The 19,983-nt window shown below is 40.6% G+C and overlaps 1 protein-coding gene across 1 annotated transcript in view; it reads left to right on the top strand.

The window, feature by feature from the left end:
• AGBL1 (AGBL carboxypeptidase 1) overlaps positions 1-19,983 on the top strand; it is an 822,820-nt gene that overhangs the window by 755,692 nt on the left and 47,145 nt on the right. The window lies entirely within an intron of this gene.

Genomic DNA, 19,983 nt, shown 5'->3' with positions numbered 1-19,983 from the left:
GGTAACAGGTCATACACGGGCGGGTTGGAAGGTGCTAAGAGCGGTGAGTAGGAGAGAGACCCTAGAGAATGGGGAGAAAATGGTATCAGCTTTTTTTCCAATGGCGATAATGAGAAATTAGACCAGAAATTATTGTAAAAAAGCCATCCCTACAAAACTGTTTTATCTAAAAAATAATGAGAACAGAACTAATTTAGTTAGCTAATTATCACATGCATTTCACATCAGCCCACAAGCAACCAGAAACCATTAACAGTACACCCTGCCGTTCTCATCAAGCATGGGATTAATGGGAGCAAACCTGGAATTGGCTTTTGCAGAAAAGAATCCACCATCTTCATAAGGCGGTAATGACTGTGGACCTCCCCTTGCAATCTGCACCAGGCAGTGAGGTTCCCCCGGAAGCCTTGTGGCCCAGAACTGTCTTCATCCCACCTCTTCCTAGTTGCTCCCCACCCCATGAGCACTGGCGGCACAAGGTGCATCATTTTACACAGACAGTCCTAGTGCTTAATTCATCTTATTAGTGGTGGGACGAAATTCCATGAGGCTCTTTGCCTCTTCTTCTTCGGCAGGTCTAGGAATCTACGCACAGCATTGATCTGTTCCTGTCAGGATATGAATCTGGGGGATTCATCTTTTTTTCCTCTGCATACACCTGCATATAGTTCACAGAATCCATGCCTTTGCCCTGATGTCAAACCTGAAGTTGCATTCATTTTGTCCTTTATTTAAATCAAGGGGTCACTGTTATCTGACCCAGGACACGCATTGTATTAGGTAATGTGAAAGGAGAAAAATAATTCCTGTATTTAATGAGCTCATACTATGATGTAGAGGAAAACAGACAAAAAGCAAGCAGAAATCGGAGTGCAGTGGAATGCACCATGACACGTCAATGGCATAGAGACACCTGGACAGGAGACAGATGATGCCAGGGGTCAGGGAGCTTGAGCTGAGCATTGAAGAGTGCAGAGATCTAAACAAGCAGCTAAGCTGGGTAGTTCTTCTAGACAGAGGACAAACAGCATGGACAAAACTTTAAAAAAAAAGAAAAATGACTAGAGTTTTGCACATGTAATATGTAGGGTACACATGGGAAAGTTACAGAAGAAAGGAAACGACTGCCTTGTACTCAAAGTGTGGTCTATGGACCAGAGAAGAAACAGCCCTCGGAGCTCTTAGGAACACTGAATCGCAGGCTTCACCCCAGATCCACTGAATCTTATTTTGCATTTTGACAAGATCTCCAGGCAACTTGCATGCATGTTCGAGTTTGAAAAGCACTGGACTAGGGTTGTACAATAGCTGACAGGTTAGCTGCCAAAATGATGAAATAAAAATAGAAATAGAAATAGAGCTTTCAGCTTACGACAGACTCAGACCTGCCAGGAAGCAAGAGGGGGAGCAATTGAATTGCCCTTGAAGATCTCCAGGATCCCCTCATTTCTGTCCTCTGCCGAAGAGATTCTCCCTGACAACTCATACTTAGCAAAGCTGTCATAGTTTTCAATGAGTTCGGCCACCTATTTTCCTCACTGGTTCAGGTGTCTAGTAGAGGATTTTTTTGATAGCGTGTTTTCATTCCTGCCATTATTTTCTTTTAACCTCATGGCTTTTCTCCATTCAAAACTGACTGAAGGATTCTCTTGGCTTGGGTTAGAGTTGCTACGGCAGAACTGTGAAAATAAGAGAAGTCAATCTTAGGCTCTAAGGTGCAAGATGGATTTTGAAGGGGCAGCTTTGGGAGTTGGAAAACATAGGCCTTTATCTCCAACATCTTAAGCTACAAATAATTGGGGGCATCCACCTCAAGCAAGCAGGAATGGATTATGAAGAGAGAAAGAACCAGTCAAACTTACTCCGTGTAGGCAGGATGTCCATGGGCTGTGTGGAGAAGACAGAGTCAGGAGACCAAAGGTGGACCTTACCAGATCCTGAGGGCTGCACACAGCACCCTGTATCCTGGATGCTAGGCTGAGCTTAGCACCCCACAAGTTTGAGAGAGAAGACCTGGGCTTTGCCTCGGGGTTGCCTCAGATTTTCAGGAGCATTTAACAGGAAGGGAGAGTCCTTTTTACCCAGAGCACACAAGGGCAGTGAGATGCTCTTGGGGTTCCAAGAGGCGATGACACCGTGGAGGCGAGAAGCAGGGAATGTGAAGAGAGGCCTTGAGGCCAGTTTCCCAAATGAGGAGAAACAATCTGTAGACTGATAAGAGGACACTTATTCCACCTCTGTCCCCAGCAAAGCTTGGTGATTGATGACTGCTCCCCCACAAGAAGGGAGCCACACCCCAGATGGTAAGATGGCCAGGAAGTCTGCCAAGGTTAAACGTTTGTGACTGTCAAAATGGGGGCTTAGAATAGATATTAAATCCCACGTTAGAAGAAAAAAATGAGACTCTTCACCGCTGTATGTGTGTGATATGCTCCTTCATACCTGATGGAGGCACACGTGGCTCAAGAACAGAGCCAGTCTCAGCCCCACCGCACAGGTCCCCTGCGGTCAGCCCCCTGGCCGAGCAGCCCAGCGCGGTGAGGAGATTCACGTGGTGGCTCCTTCCCTTGGTTTATCCAGCAATTTGGGGCAAGCTAATTTTAATCCCTCCATTTTTCTCCCTTATTAAGAAAGAACATAGAAAGACAAAGAAGTCAGCATGATACTCTGAAAGGTAACAGATCTTCTCGGTTTTATAAAATTCCTTCGGCCATATATAGCAGTATTTTAACTCTTTAAGTAGTAAGTGCTGGGGGACATACCCCCAAATTAATAAACATACATACGCATTGCAACACTAAAATGGGGATCCATGGGGCTAGAGGGGGCATTGATGTGATATTCACATGGCCATGAAATTGGGTCAGGCAATGTCTCATCCAGCATCTTCGAAAGCTAATTTTCTCTGACTCAGACTAAGAAGATTGCCTCTCCTCTAGGAAAACAAGAAAGAGGGTTTAGCATCCTGGTGTGTCAGCAAAGGACTGGAGTGAATAGTTTGTGAAAGCATTTGGCCATGGGACCCAAGATGGCTTTGGATTTGATGGCTAATTTGATTCCTTCCTTTCTTTGTGACCTTGAGCCAGCGACCTAGGTTTTTCTGAACTTGAGTTTCTGGGTCTGTAAAATGGAGTTGCTGTGTGAAGCAACAATCTGAACTGACCGGAGACAAATTTATTTGCAGTAAATATAGGCTCCTTCTCCATTCCTGTATAATTGGAGTTTAAATTTGTATGCTTTTTCAAACCAGTACACAGAGAACTATCCAACGTCCTTCTCTCTCTCTCTCTCTCTGTCTCAGTTCTCTGATCCTTGCTTCTTGGAGAAATAAAGTTGGCTGCAGCAAAGGGTACTTGGGTTGCCCCAGAGTCTGGCCTGGTAGGCATCCACCTATTCACTCATTCAGTAGACATCTCCTGAGTGCCTGCTTTGTTCTTGGCATTTGGTAGCACCAAATCGAATTGTTTGTGGTTTATTCTGCTGGACCTGGACAGACATTAAACTAAAACCTAGAAAGTAAATACATTTTAGAACACGTTTGAATGCAATAATTGCTGTAGGAAAAGAGGGAAAAAAACGAGTATAGGTCATCAGAGTGTAGGACATGGCTTGATGGCTTGCAATTTAAAACAGGGTAACCAGGGCAAGCCTCACTGCTGGGCCGGAAGGAGGATGAGGGTTTTGCCACGTGGATATCTGAAGGCAAACATTACCGACAGAGGGCGTGGCTACTGCGTCTCAGTCTGCTGGGCTATCATAACAAAATACTCCTGGCCTGAGGAGCTTGTAAACTATGGAAATTTATGCTCATTGTTCTGGAGGCTGGAGGTCTGAGATCTGGGTATCAGCATGGTACCGTGCAGACGTCTCAGTGTAATCTCAAAGGGCAGAAGGGCAGGCCATCCTTCTGGGGTCTCTTTTATAAGGGAACTAATCCTATTAATGAGGACTCATGACCTAGTCACCCCCTAAGGGCCTCACCTCCTAATATCATCACTTTTGGAGGTAAAGATTTGAACCTATGAATTCTAAGGGGAGACAAATATTCAGAACATAGCACTTTGCAAAAGCTCTTGGACAGAGTCAGGATGCCTGACATGTTCGAGCAACAGCAGGGAGGCCAGTGTGGCTGGAACTGAGCGACCTAGGGGAGAAGGCAGGCGATGAAGTCAGAAAGAGGACGAGTCACAGAAACGCTAAAAGCCTATCTGCTCCTCAGGGTCAGGGTCGTCTTAACCTAGGTTCTCCTCTTCCCTGGGGAGCTGGGGTTCTTGAGAATCACCCCTCTCACCCTCCCTGCACCAGAAGGCTGTGGAGGAAAGACCTCAGCTGGGGTACAGTGAAGTCTTTTTACCTTGTCCTGCAATGGGACCTGACAGAGCCGTAGCGCTAGAAGGACAAGTGGGACTTGGGTATCGTCTGACACCTTCCCCTTCCTCGGGATCCTTCTGGTACTGAGGCTTGCATCTGTGTGGACACATGGCTGGTGTACAGTGAACTGGGATTGCTTCAAGGGAAGGAGGGAGAGTCCCGGAGCGAGAAGGGGGAAAAAAGAAGTGATGGCTCACACGGTGTCTCAGCCCAGGAGACTCAAAAGATTGGCTGTGAACGTGTCTTCCAGAATCCTGAAGTCCACTCAACCCACCCAAACCCCACCCTGTTCTGTATAATGAGGCATTTGGTCTGTAATCTCCAAGATTCATACCAACCCACAGTATCTCTAACCATGTATACATTGTGTTGCACGACTTGACCCTGTGTCTTCCAAATGACTTTATATACTCTGAGCTACAGCACAGAAACTGCTAGGGTCTGAATTGTGTCCCCACACAATGCATACACTGAGGTCCTAACCCCCAATACCGCAGAATGTGGCTGTATTTGGAGCTCTGTAGGTCTAGAAGGAAGTGATTAAGTTAAAGTGAAGTCGTTGGGCCCTAATCCAGGATGGCAGGTGTCCTTGTAAGAAGAGAATATTTGGACACAGGCACAGACAGAGGGAAAAACCACATGAAGACACAGGGAGAAGATCGCCATCCACAAACCGAGGAGAGAGACCTCAGGAGAAAACAGCCCTGCCAACTTTTAAAATATACATAATTTGTTTGTAATTGAAATACAGTTGATATGCAATATCACATCAGTTTCAGGTGGACAATATAGTCATTCACGATGATATACATTACTAAATGCTCGTCACAGTTAGTTGCCATCTGTTGTGTTGTCTTCTGGAAAAATCTATGTAATTCAAAATGTACTTTCATCCCCATGACTCATTTATTTTATAATTGGATGTCTGTACCTCTTTATCGCCTTCACCTATTTCATCCAGCCCTCCATGCCCACCAACCTCTGGAAGCCACCGATCTGTTCTCTGTGCTTATGAATCTATTTCCCTTTCATTTCGTTTGTTCACTTGTTTTGTTTTTTAGATTCCTCATGTAAGTAGAATCACACAGTATATGTCTTTCTTTGTCCGACTTATTTCACTTAGCGTAATACCCCCTAGGGCCATTCATGTTCTCACAAATGCCCCGCCAGCTCTGGACTGTGGACGTCTAGCCTCCAGAGCTGTGAGAGAAGTTCCTGTTGTTGAAGCCGCCCAGTCTGCGGCACGCCGTCACAGTGGCCCTAGCAGCTGGTACGGCAGCTACTTAATGGCGTTACAGCGATGCCCGTGGCACCAGGCGTGGCCTTAGGGATGGGCAGGAGAGAATGAGCCCCAGAAAAGAGAGGCAATCCATTCTTTCTGGGGCAGCCCAGCTAGTGCCTGGGTGAGCTCTTCACTCAGGCTTTTAAAAAAACCTGTATGAAAATGCACTTCCCCTGATTCTTCTCCTGGACACCTGGCCCAAGTCAGTCTCTCCATGCTGCATGAACTAACAGGCATGTAAAGGGCATTCATGCCTCTGAGCCCCTCCCAGTGCAGTTGTCATAGACCAACACTCCCTTCCTGGCCTGTATTGGGACGTCTGTTCTGCACTTCACTCATTTTCTGCATCCAGGTTGACATGACCCTTTGTCACATTGCTCTTTTTGATCTCGTGCCACTGGATCCTGACGTCCTTTTTCTTCATGCCCAGTGGCTAACTAAGGTAGCCCTATAACACCAATTAGATTCTCCTTTGTCGAAGAGCATCAAAGTGGCTTTATGTCGGGACCCTCTGTGAATATGAGCGATGCCTATGAGCTGTCTTTTTCTTCTAAATAACAAAAATGATGGGCAATATTTTAAAGTAGTCATGGAACATACAGATGAACTGTGAACAATAATAGCAGTATTAAATAAAAAGAAAGAAATCCCAACTTCTCAGTCCCAGAGCAACTTGATTATTCATTTGCCGTGTCTTCTATACAAAAATATTTTACACTTGTAATCATAGAACAGATAAAATTTTATTCTCTGCTTTTCTCACTTATATCACAGTGAAGATACTTCTCCTTATTGCTCTGTTATCTTAATTATTACTTCCAGTTGCCTCATAATGTTACATATAAATAGATGTACCTTGCCTTAAATATCTTGTTTGGACATTCAAGCTCTTTTAAGATCCTCCGCTATTTTGAATAATGCTGAAATGAACATCCTTATGAAAATAGTGTTTTCCATCTTTGGGGACAATTTCCAGAGGAAATGGCTGAGTCAAAAAATCTGAGCATTTTTATCATTTTAGCAGCATTATCAAAGAGTCAAAAGACCTTGCCAATTCACACTGAATTAAATGTATCACTTTCATTTCAACCTCATCTGAAATTATGTTACCATTATTTTTCATTTTTCATTTTTTAGCACAAATGAAATGTGACCTCATTTTGGTTGTGATCATAATTTCTTGATTAAAATGTTCTATTTTAGACCTCCTCTAATTTGTGAATTGATATTCATATTAGGTGATAAATAAAGTCATAGTTGGAAGAAATGAATATTCAATACCTACTATCTGCCAGTTTATTAGAGATTTTGTATTCTCTACTTTGTAATCTTTGCAATAACCTGTGACTATTTTACAGATGACTCACCCTAGACTTTGTGTGGTTAAGGGATTGTCCAGAGTCACAAACCTAGTAGGTCAAGGAACTGAATTAAAACTCAGAACTGTCTCCAAGTATGAACTGACTATTAGAAAACTGACGTATGCACATTAAAGCATTGATGCCTAAGGTCACGCTGGGCCTGAAGTGAACACTGATCTGTGGGCAGTTAAAATAGAGTGTCTGGGCCCAGAACTCAGAGATTCAGATACTATGAGCCTGGCAAGTGGCACGGAAAATTGCATTTTTTTTTTTCACTAACAAGGTGATTCTCATCAGCAGCCAAAATTGGCATTTGGCGTTTGGCAGTAGTTTCCACACTTAGGTCTCAGAATCCCCTGCAGAACTGTAGGAAACCTGGAGGTCTTCCAGGCCTATTGAATAAAATCTCCCAAAGTGGGGCTGGAGAATATGTCTCAGTGGAGCCCCCCCAAGCACTTGAACGAACTGGTCACACAGTGCTCCGTTACGGCACGGAAAGTCCTGCAAGACGATTTCACTGCTGTTGCTTTTGGGTCCAAGTCCCCGGATCCTGTATTAAATGAAGGTCTTTGGAAGAGGTCTTACTTAAATAAAAAACTCTGGCATCAGATGCCAGAAGGATCTGATATGCCCAGTCAGTGAGTTTGCCTTGTTACCATCTCCTTCAAAGATCACTAGAAGAACTTCGAAGATCTTTAAAAACCTAGGATTTATCACATCTCTCAGATTCACTTACACATCTTACTTCTTAGCACTGTATTGCTTTCTTGCGGCCAAAAAACCCGCAAAGTCTGCTCTCCTGACAAGGCGTGTTCCTGAAATCCCCCTCCTTTTAGCTCCCCAATATCATTATATTCAGTTTGGATGAAGAGCCTACAGTAGGAATTTAATGTAGATGAATAGGATAATTACTGTGTGACACACAAATACCCAGTAACGTGAGGAATGGCTCTGTGAGGGAGTTCTTGGTTTGATAGAGGTTTGTTTTCAGGTATCTGTCCTGAATTCCAAGCTGCAGAAATATTTTCCAGCCTTCTGATGAAATGTATAGTTAAACATAGAATGCAACCTTGCCATTTTCTGGGACATTTTTTTTTTTTTTTGAGAGGGCATCTCTCATATTTATTGATCAAATGGTTGTTAACAACAATAAAATTCAGTATAGGGGGGTCAATGCTCAATGTACAATCATTAATCCATCTCAAGCCTAATTCTCGTCAGTCTCCAATCTTCTGAAGCATAACGAACAAGTTCTTACATGGTGAACGAATTCTTACAGAGTGAATAAATTCTTACATGGTGAACAGTACAAGGGCATTCATCACAGAAACTTTCGGTTTTGATCATGCAATATGACCTATAAACCATCAGGTCAAATATGAATATTCATTTGATTTTTGTACTTGATTTATATGTTGATCCCACATTTCTCCTATTATTATTATTATTTTTATTTTTAATAAAATGCTGAAGTGGTAGGTAGATGCAAGATAAAGGTAGAAAACATAGTTTAGTGCTGTAAGAAGGCAAATGTAGATGATCAGATGATCAGGTGTGTGCCTATGGACTAAGTATTAATCCAGGCTAGACAAGGGCAGCAAGACATCCACGGATGCAGAAGATTTCTCTCAAAGCAGGGGGGGTGAGGTTCTGAGCCTCACCTCTGTTGATCCCCAAATTCTCACCTGATGGCCCCCCTGCGACTGTGCCTGTGTTAGGTTGTTCCTTCTGGGACATTTTTAAGAGTTGAGTTTGAACTCTCTAGTGGACACTTCCTATCGTTCCTCAGGCTCTACTGAGGCAACTGAATCGTCACCTTGACCTTGTGGATACCCCCAAGGGCAGCTTCCTGAAAACGAGGAGGCAGAGTCCCTAATCTGCAGGTGAGAGGAAAGCGCCTCGCCTGTGTTCACCAGGGCATCCTTCACGCTCTGTTGTGATTGTTTACGCATTTCTCATTCCCATTCCACTGTGAGTGCCATCAGCTGCTAGGGCTGGGCATTAATACGCTGATAATAATGACAAAACTTCTTCAACAGTTAACAATTTTGAGCCACCATGAGGCTCGCGAATTGATTTGTTATGGTGGCAGTGTGGTGGCAGTGTGTTTGTGTGTGTGTGTGTACGTGTATTCTCCCACATTCCTTCTGTACAGGATTTTGTGTCATCTTCTGGCAAAATCTATGCAATTCAAAATGTTGAATGGACACCATGAGTCATGGGGAGGACATTCAGACACGTGAAACACAGTACATGAGCGCCAACCATTCCGCAACAGCCCTAGACTCAGGCTTACAAGTTGGTGTTGCTTTAAATGATGGAAGGCTAGAGAAGATGAGACACAGAAAACAGGAGAAATCTCTTCTCTGGCCTCCTTTATTAGTTATGGAACGGGTGAATCATTTAGACAATAGGAGTCATTGAGGAAAAGCTGGAAGAGATATTTTCATGTTGGATAAGACCAGTATAAATCTTTGTAACATTTTTCCTTTCTAAAAAAGCCCGTGAGTAGGAATCCTGAGACTACATGTTCCTAAGATTTTGCCATGTATACCAACCCATGTATCCTATGTATTATGGAAGGAGCTGTGGCTACAGGATGGGAAGATTCTCAGGATGGTAATAAAATGAAACAGCGTGTAAGTTAAATTTGTTCATTCAATGATCTCATCATCTAGTCACCCCATTGGCAACAATAGTTCTTCAAGTTACCTTTCTCTGGTGGGGCAGGTGGATCCCTGTCACCTGGCAGGTGAGTTTCTCTTACCAAATATCTGCTGTGAGTCTCCAGTTCCTAGTGCATGAGGTGGAAGAAATAAGGAGAGAAGAGGGAGGCAGAGAGTAAGACAGAGATAAGTAACAAAGAAAAAGGCAAGGAGGACACCAGTATTTCTTTAGTCTTGATATGTAGCAGACATTCATGCCAGGCACGTGATACGACTAGCCTTGTTTATTTTCACAGCACAAGGTACTGTTATTCCTATTTTTAGAGAGGAGCTGACATAAATTAACTGACTTGCCAGAGGTGATGTGTGCGTCCGCCCGCTTACGGAGTATGGCTGGGCTGGTTCAGCTTTGTTTCTTCCCGCTCTTTCCTTGACGCTGCACTCAGGCACCCTCAGAAGGTGTAGACAGTCTTCCCAAATCACACAGCGTGGAATAGCTGAGGTATGGATTGCCACTTAAACATATACAGACCTGTTTACACTCAGGCATCTGCTTAAAGAAGGCAGCCACTATTCTGAAAGCTTGTGTTATTTCCTGGCCCAAAGACTTAGAGGATCTTGCTGATGTATTATTCATATCATTTACCCATAGTAATGTATGATTTGAAACACAGGGTTTAACAAATTTCTAAAAGAGACTAATTGCTTATGAACAGGAACAACACTGTGGGGACAATCACATGGTACACTGGGTAGAACCATCCCCTAAACTCTGGAATGTGGATTCAAGTCCACTTGCAGCTGGGCCAGCCTCCCACGTGGTCCCTTTGCAGACAAACAGGTTTGAACAAGAGCCACTGTTTTGCTCGATAATCTCTGACCCATCTGACATTCCTTGCATGATTGAATCAGCCTTTTAACCATTCAGTCCCATACTTGCCAAACAGATACTGTCTATTGTGTTAACAATTCTGTTTTGCACAAAGGTCCACCCTAAGACAAGAAAGAAGAGCTGATACAAACCACAGATGAAAACACTTATTGACACCAATGAACTATTCATTCTCCTTCAAATTTTCATTCATTCAGACTTTACAAATACTGTGATGGGCAGTCACTCTCCCAAATGTTTCCAATCGGTATTAGCATGCAGAGGGACCCACTCAAATTTAAAATACTGAAGATAAATCTACAGCTGTCTATATGGAATATTTAGTTATTTTCAATCTCCTCTTTTCCCATATTTAAAATTTTGAAGTCTGGACAATGTAGAAAAGTGGAAAGGTAGAAAAAAATTGTTATCTCAACATTCTGACATAACCACTTTTAATATTTTGGTCTTTACCTTTTCAATCTTTCTTGTAAAAAAATTTAAATTTATATGTAAATGTATAGATACATACAGATAGAAATCTGCACATATTTTCTATCAATAGAATGCACTATGCACATTATTTAAAGCCATATATTCACTTATCCATACCGTATGAGCATTTTCCATACCAGTGAATATTCTTCTATAAACTATTTTTAGTAGCAGCATATCCAATTCATGTATATACTATATTTTACTAAGACAATCCTATTGCTGAACATTAAATTTATTTCTGAAATTTTTTATATTCTGAACTATTGTATATATATGTCAACTACTGTTAAAATAATGCTGGAGGAAAAACACTATAAAAGTCAGTGTTTTAAAATAATAATCTTTATATTCATAGATCTCCTGGTTGGCTATGGCAGCTTTGATTCCCTTTGCAGATCTGTGATTCAGTGTCTTCTCCATGTGAGTCTCATCTTCCTTTAAACATTAGGCTAACTGGGGCTTGCAATGTCCGGACACTAACATAGGTAAGCCCTGCTTTGCAAGTACATTCCAAATCCTTGTTGACATTGTATCTGTCTACAAACAATTGTTCAAAGCAAGTCACATAGCAAGTTCAAAGCACACTCCACTTTTATTTAGAGAAACTCAAAGAGAACATGGAAGCTGAGAGATCTGATGTATTTGGGACAATTATGCAAACTAACACAATTGTAATGGATGGATAGATAGATATGTTGATACAATGAATCTATATCTATTTATCATCTATCTGTTTATCTGTCTATCTATCTATCTATCTATCATCTGTTTATCTATCTGTCTATCATCTATCTATCATCTATCTATTTATATAGCTATCATCTATCTATCTATCTATCATCTATTTATCTATCTGTCTATCATCTATCTATCATCTAACTATCTATGTCTATCATCTATCTATCTATCTATCTATCTATCCATCTATCTATCTATCTATCTATCTGTCTGTCATCTATCATCTATCTATCTATCTATCTATCATCTATCTATTTATCTATCTGTCTATCATCTATCTATCTATCTATATTTATCTATCTGTCTATTATCTATCTATCTATCTGTCTATCATGTATCTATCTATCATCTATCTATCTATTTATCTGTCTATCATCTATCTATCTATTTATATTTATCTAACTATCATCTATCTATCTGTCTATCATGTATCTATCTATTATCTATCTATCTATCTATTTATCTATCTGTCTATTATCTATCATCTATCTGTCTATCTATCTATCTATCTATCTATTATTATCTATCTATCTACATGTTGTTTAAGATTATTTCCTGGAAGTGAGGTTGGAGGATATGCTTTATTTGTCTATATACATGTGCCTAATTCACCCACATGCATGATCTTGTACCGAAATCAGTCATACATGTAAGCTCTTCTCTAAGGAGTGACTCATGCCATGTCAGGGCTGCTGATACGTGCTTCCCTCTTCTTCATCTCCTGGACGGGCGCTGCATCTCAGGGGCTTCTTTCTTTGGGTTCTCCTGATTCATGACCTCAGAAGGCCTTGCTGTGTTTCTTTGGTGGGCATCATCCCTAGAGCTGGGGTGATGAGTGTGCTGTCCTCGGCTCCCGTCCCCGCCGCAGCAAAGAATTGAAGGGCAGAGACACCGCAGTGAAGCAGAAGGGAAGTTTTATTCGAATGCACTCGAACGGCCGGAGTCAAGGCCGACGAAGGCAGGTTGAGCTGCTTACCTGGAGTAGGACAGGGAGAGTGACGACTTAATGCCCAAAGTCTGGAAAATGGAATGGAACAGCAAAGTGCCACAGGCACCCCTGGGGGAGCACAGAGACGAAGTGTGATAAGTCCGAGCTGTAAGAAGTCTTTTAAAGATACCCACTGCAAGAAAGAGGAGCGTGGGCAACCTCGGAGAAGACGAGGCGTGCTAGAGGGCTTAGGATTCTCTCTCTTAAGGCTTTCAACAATGGGATGAAGGTAAAGAGTCAGGGGCATAGGCTTGTCAGGTGGTCTCATGACATCCACCTCTGGTGAGAGACATTATGTCGTTATCTGTAGCCAGTCCTTTAGGTGATTCTGTAGGACAAACCTTTTGTTCTTCTCTAACATATACACATCAGTTAAGACTGTTTGCCTTGCCTTAAGATGAGTCATTAGCTGATTACTTAAGAACTTAACTTCCCAATTCTCTTTCAAAAGTGGAATCTTAGCCTTAAGATAAGTCCCTCCTGTTCTTATTATGCTAATCTCAGCATTTTTTTTAGGAAAATTAATCACAGTGCCTGTCCCTGGTTTCTGCCCTATCTCACTTGCATTAGCTGGAGCAAGACTTCAGGTCAGCCTGGATTCAGAATATGTGGAATGAACTCCCATTGCAAAGGGTGCCAGTCCTCTCCGGCTCTCTGGCTTGATGTGATTAACTAACTCCCTGAGTTCTTGGTGGGCTTCACCCTCTTCTTTTCATCCTCCTCACGTCTGTCTTTCTGCCTGACACTATTATTTGGGACACAGGCTTGATTTCTGCCCTTCCGCCCCAAGAAAGGTGGCCTTGGGGACACAACAGTGCCAGCATATCCTCTCCAGCTTTGCTGGACAGACAGGGTTTACTTATCCCCAGTCTAATCTGAGCTGAGAGAAGTGGACCAGTCTTAGACCAGCAGGGGCAGGTAAACTTGCAGTATTTCCAGAATCTCTCCCCTGGCCTTAGTGCATCTCCATATTAATAGATGTTTCCAAAGGGTGGAGAGAAGTAGCCATCTCCATATCAACAGGTGATCACAAGGGTAGGGTGAGTGAGGGTGTATCTGGACCAGAGAGGTTGGGTGGGGCTCCTATTTACAGCCAGGTCATGAGAGTCATGGGCGAGCAGAAGTGGCTGACTGCTTGTATGCAATAAATGGGTTTCTCCCACTTTATTTCTCCCTTTGACTGACTTCGGCTTCAAAGGTAATTTGTCCTGAGCTGGGAAATTATTTTCTCCCTGGAGTTACAAGTGGTTTTGTTCTTGAGAAGTTTTTTCTCTTTTATTTATTAAGATTTGGCTCCCCTGAAGTTTATTTTGTCAGCTTTGATGACTACTCTTGGGTGTCTTCATCCTCATGGAATATGAATGAAGTCCCTGAAAGCCTTAAGTGAACTATAAACTGGTGAAAATCTCACCATTTCTATGGAGCAGCTAATGGATGGGTCACCCACCATTTTTTTCTACTTATATTTTTAGAGTTCTAGATCAGTGGTTCTCACTCTTACACATGCTAATATCCTGAGCAGTTCTTCAAAACATGGATTCATAAATTTAGTCCCCTATCCCCACTCAAAAAATTATGGTTTAGCAATCTAAGAAGGTGTCCAGAATCATCATTTTAGTGCTTTTGGGGAAGTACATTCACATTGCATCTTAAGAAGCACGTCTAAGACAGAGTTGCTTTTGCTTTTAACCTGGCTGCACTTTTTTTTTAAAAACGAGAAGATTAAAAAAAACAATGCCTGAGTCCCACTCCCAAAATTCATATTTAATTGGCTTTGGATGGGGCTCAAATAGTATCCTATACAAATCCTCCCATAGGATTTTAACTGTGCATACAGTGGGACTTATTGTTCCAGACCCTCTATGGTTTATTGAGATTGATAGGCATTGCTCTTTGGACATCCATAGATGCCCACATGCACACACATATCCTCTGAACAATTTATTCCATTTTTTTCTTCTCTGTTTTCTTTTTCTCTGGAGAGAAGAAAAAGACCTGTCGTTAACTACAGCACTAGATTTATGTAAAAACATTTCTAAAGGAGAATTTGTGAAATGAGAATTGTGCCTTGGGACTTCAGGTTTCAGCCCTGACACATAGCAAGCTTGTAAGTCACCATTCCCATTCTCCCAACAAGAAAAAATATAAAAAACTGGACAAACTGAAAAACAGAGTTTTCTTAGACCTCTCAGAGAACTGAGGTTGTGGGGTAAACCACTCCCCTGAAATCCAGAAAGAAAAGCAGTTCATGAAATATAGGGCCACTGAGATCTGTTTACTTAGAGCAGAAGCCACAGGAATCATAAATTGGTAGAAACACTGTGCAGAAATGCTAGCAGAGCAAGCCTGAGACTGCTATCCTTAGATAGCTTCTTGCAAGGTTAGCCCTTGGCTAGTGTCCAGGATTTCGATTTTAGGAAGATTTTCATCATTGCCAGAATGGATAACAGTGTTCATTGTGCTTAGACTGTTTGTATAAACCATGTGGTTTATGCTGACACCTGTTTTCCTTCTGGAGACTGGGATTTTGGTGTGGGCCAGGCAGGAGATGGCCTCAATAAAAACCTAGGGAACTGAGTCTCTAATGAGTTTCTCTGATAAACAACATTGCACATGCCTTGTCACAACTTATTGCTGCGAGAATGAAGAGAATCCTGTGTGGCTCTCAAGAAAGGACTCTGGGGAGCTTGTGCCTGGCTTTGCGTAAGCTTTACCCATACACCTTTTCCCTTTGATAATTTTAATTTGCATCACTTTACTGTAATAAATTAAAATTGTTTGCTATCATGGCTATGCTGAGCCATGAGAATCCTTCTACTAAATTATTGAAACTGGAGGGTGGTCTTGGGGACCCTTGACAAAAACACAAACCATAAATTTGGTGAATTGCAAGAGGCTGGGAGTGGACAAGCATGAGAGTGAGAAACTCCTGAAGATCATTATCTTAGGGGTCCATTCATTCATGTCCATACATTCAGGGATTTTACATTCATAGACTTTATCTCCAGGAACCCCGCCGAGTTCCTGCTGAAGTTTGCAGGAAGATCCTTTCCTTGTTATGGCAGAGAAAGGACGAAGAATATTCATCATGAATATACTAAGATTCTATATGACAGAATTCCACTGCCCAAGGGAAGTCTTTGCCAAAGGCTTATACTAGGAAGAAAGTCCCCATTCTAGTGTTTCCAACCTTCCTGTCTCACCTAAGAGGGGAACATATCCAAAAGGGGTTAATTGTTGCAAGGAAAAATATTGAAAACACTGCATCCAGGAAGCAATTTAGGTCTCAGAAAGGAAAAAGACAATTGTGGAGAATGCAGCCCTGACACAAAAGTCCTCTAAAAGACTGATTAATTGGCAAATTATACAGTGCTCCCCACCCACCAAAACTGGCCACTGCTACAAAAGGGCTACATTATAAACATAATGGATTATCGCTGTAAAAAGTGTGAAACAACAGATTCTACAGAGAAGTACTGAAGAGAACTTGAAGTAGAGAGAAAATAAAAGCAAGGATACTATAGGAATCTGAAGCCTTTGGCACCTACACCTCCAAAAAAACAAAAATTAAATAACCCTCTTTATAATCAGAGTAACAAAAATCCTTACATTAAAGGCTTCTATACCTCAGTTCTTATTACCTGATACAATGTGTCTAGCTTTTAACAAAAAATTACAAGTCATGCCTACAAGCGAGAATAAATAATCTGAAGACACAAAGCAGTCAGAAGCGAATTTAGATATAACCCAATAGTAAAATTATCAGCCATGAAATTTTAAATGATTATAATTAAATTGCAAAGGGCTTTAATAGGAAAAAAGTAGATGTTATGCAAGAACGTACAGGTAATATGAGGAGAGAAATGGAAATACTAAAAAAGTATTCAGAAGAAAATTCTATTAATCAAAAACACACTGTTAACAGGAATGAAGACTACCTTTCATGGGCTCATCAGGAGATTAGAAATGACTGAAGAAAGAATCAGAGTTTAAATTTTGTGAATGGAAATTTCCCAAACTGAAATGCAAATAAAATGAATGAAGGAAAAAGCAAACATTTCAAAAACTCTAGGATAATTCTCTAAAGATGTAATGTATATATATTTGGGATGCAAGAAAAGTAAAAGAAAGAGAATGGAACAGAAGAAAAAATTTAAATAATAATGACTAATAACTTTCCAGAATTAATGAGATAACACCAAATCAAAACTATAGGAACTTGAGAGAATACCAAATAGGTTAAACACACACACAAAGGCATATCATATTTAAGCTTCATTAACCAAAGACTATGAGACAATTTTGAGAGAGAAGGAGAAAGAATTTGAAAAAAAGCACCCTACTTAAAAAGGAACAAGGGTAAGATTATGACAGACTTCTCATCAGAAAAAAACATGTAATCAAAAAGAGAGCAGTATGAAAAAGTGTTGAAAGGAGAATAGTCAACCAAGAACTACATGTAGTAAAATTAGCCTTCAGAAATGGAAAAACAAAGACTTACGCAAATAAAAATAGACCAAATTCTTCAAAAACAGCCCGTTCCCACAAGAAATGTCAAAGAACAGTTTTCAGAGAGAAAACAATATAGGTCAGAATTTTTTTGAATCTCCGTGAAGAGAGGAAGAGCATCGTGGTGGAATTGATGAAAGTAAAAAAGATGTATTTGTAATATGTATTTTATTTTTCTTATTTGTACTTGATCTAAAATATTACTATTTAAAGTAATAATGGTAGCAATATATTGGGCAATTATTATATGTGAATAATTGAGGTGAATGACAGCAATGTTGCAAGGGAAGGAGTTCTTGCGAGTAACATGTTATAATACACATGAAGCAATAGAGAGTTTTTGAAGTAGATTTAATTATTTGTTAAAATACACTGCAAACTGTAGGGCAACCACTACATTTTAAAACATGAACATCATTGATGTGTTAAGGGACGAGGGACTTTGGATCCACATAACTTGCTCAGTTAAAACCACATGTCTTAAAAAGAGAAAAAATAGAAACAAAAGACAAAAGCAGCAAAGAGAAAGCAGTCAAAAACAAATACATCAATAATCACTTTAAATGTGAATGACACAAATACATCAATTTAAGGACAAAGACTTGTCAGAATGAATAAAAACTAAAACCCAGCTCTATGTTGTCATCAAGTAACCCACATTAAAAGTAAAGAATCGTATAACTTAGAAGTGAAGGAATGGAAAAAAATGCAACATGTTAACACTAATCAAAATAAAATTGATGGTGGAGGCTAACTAAACTTTTTGCACTGATCATTTCACAGCATCTGTAAGTCAAACCATGCTGTATACCTCAAACATATAGAGGGAGGCGTGTCAGTTCTATCTCAATAAAACTGGGGGGATCGGGGAAGACAGGCACAGATGGGGAGGAAATATTTTAAAAGGCATATCTGATAAAGGACTTGTATCCAAAATACACAAAAAAACTCTTACAACTGTTAGAAAGCAGGCATTCCATTTAAAAAATGGGCAAAAGATCTGAATAGACACCTCACCAAAGAATATAGGCAGATGGCAAATAAACGTGAAAAGCTACTCAACATCATTTGCCATTAAGGAAATGTAAGAACAGCAGTAAGATGCCACTACAAGCCTATTAGAGTGGCCAAAATCCTTAAACTTGCAATGCCTACTGCTAGTGAACAATAGGAACTCTTAATTCATTGCTGGTTGGAATACAAAATAGCAGAGCCCCTTTGAAAGACAGCTCGGCAGTTTCTTACAAAGGTACAACACTCTTGTACCATGCAACCAGCTAGGTATTTGCTCAAAGGATTTGAAAACTTTTATTCACACAAACGCATATAGAAGCTTTGTTCATAGTGATCAAAAACTGGAAGCAGCCAAGGTGTCTTCCAATAGATGAATGGATAATTAAATAGCAGTATCATGATGGAATAAAATACTCTTCAATAATATAAAGACTTGAGCTATAAAGCCACAAAGAAAAGCAAAAAAATAAAAAGCAAAAACAAGCTTGAACTTTAAATGTACATTGCCAAGAGAAAGAAGTCAGTTTGACAAGGCTGCATATTATATGATTGCAATGGCATGACATACGTAAACGTTGAAACTACAAAGATGGTGAACAGGTCAGTAGTTGCAAGGATATAGAACACAGAGTGAATACTCATGTATGCAAGTTAAAGAAAATAACTAAAAAAGCATTTAGGAAGTTGGGGGAATCCAAGGATCAGGAACAGCCAGTTACAAAATCATATAACTGTTTTATAAATGCATGAAAACACCTCACTGACAGATTTGGGGAAAAGGTGTTAACCTAAGTCACTTGGAAAATGAGTGGAGTCTGTACAAGGCGACAGGATCTAGCCAGAGCAATGTACTCTAGTGGATAAAACATTAAACAATTTAAAAAAATGGATGGCAGATGGTGTTTTACACTGTTAGAGTGGTAAGAAAAATAAGGGGAGGAGGCTAGAATGACCCATGGGGTAATACATTAGATTTGGAGACATCAGTATGATCTTATATTTAACTTATAGATAGAGATGGCTACATATTGAAATATTTATAGACATATGTGCATGCACAGGTGTATATGCACGTCTGTATTTCTTTGCTCTGTCACTGGAAGAAGCCTAGAAATAAGCACCAAGCGCTTAGCACCCAGTTCCTGGTTTCTGATACCACTCCCCAATTAAAGGAACTCAGCACTTTAGAGAAAGAACTGATTTTAGGGCTGAGACTGGAAATATACGTGATAAGCCTGGAAATCTTACGGTGCCAGAAAGTAATCAATTGCTAAAAATAAAAATAACTAAATACACACACAAATGACGGGAAGATGTCAGGAAGCAACTGAAAACAGAGAGCCTAATGCCTAAAGCCGGAATAACTGGAACCACAAAATAAAGTAGTGTTGGATTGTAGTCCAAAATATACAGTAAACATTGTAAGTCTATAATGATATAAATAAATGATTAAGTAAATAACTAAGTGATTAAAGAAATGGCGGAGAATAGATAAAGCTCCCATGCAGAATTCTAAACTGTTCATGTACCCAGTCCGCCATCTAGGAGACAGAGCATAAGGCCTCCCTCACTCTCTGAGTGCAGGCTATGCATAGCGATTTCCTTCTAAAGAGTACAGTATGGAAAGGCGTAAACCGAGTCATTTTAGAGTGGAGAAACTTGACAAATTCTACCTCGGACAGGTG

Source organism: Manis javanica, chromosome 18 (assembly GCF_040802235.1).
Source record: "Manis javanica isolate MJ-LG chromosome 18, MJ_LKY, whole genome shotgun sequence".
NCBI classification, from domain to species: Eukaryota; Metazoa; Chordata; class Mammalia; order Pholidota; family Manidae; genus Manis; species Manis javanica.
The sequence above is the reverse complement of the archived record's forward strand: the minus strand, read 5'-3'. Positions and strand labels throughout refer to the sequence as shown.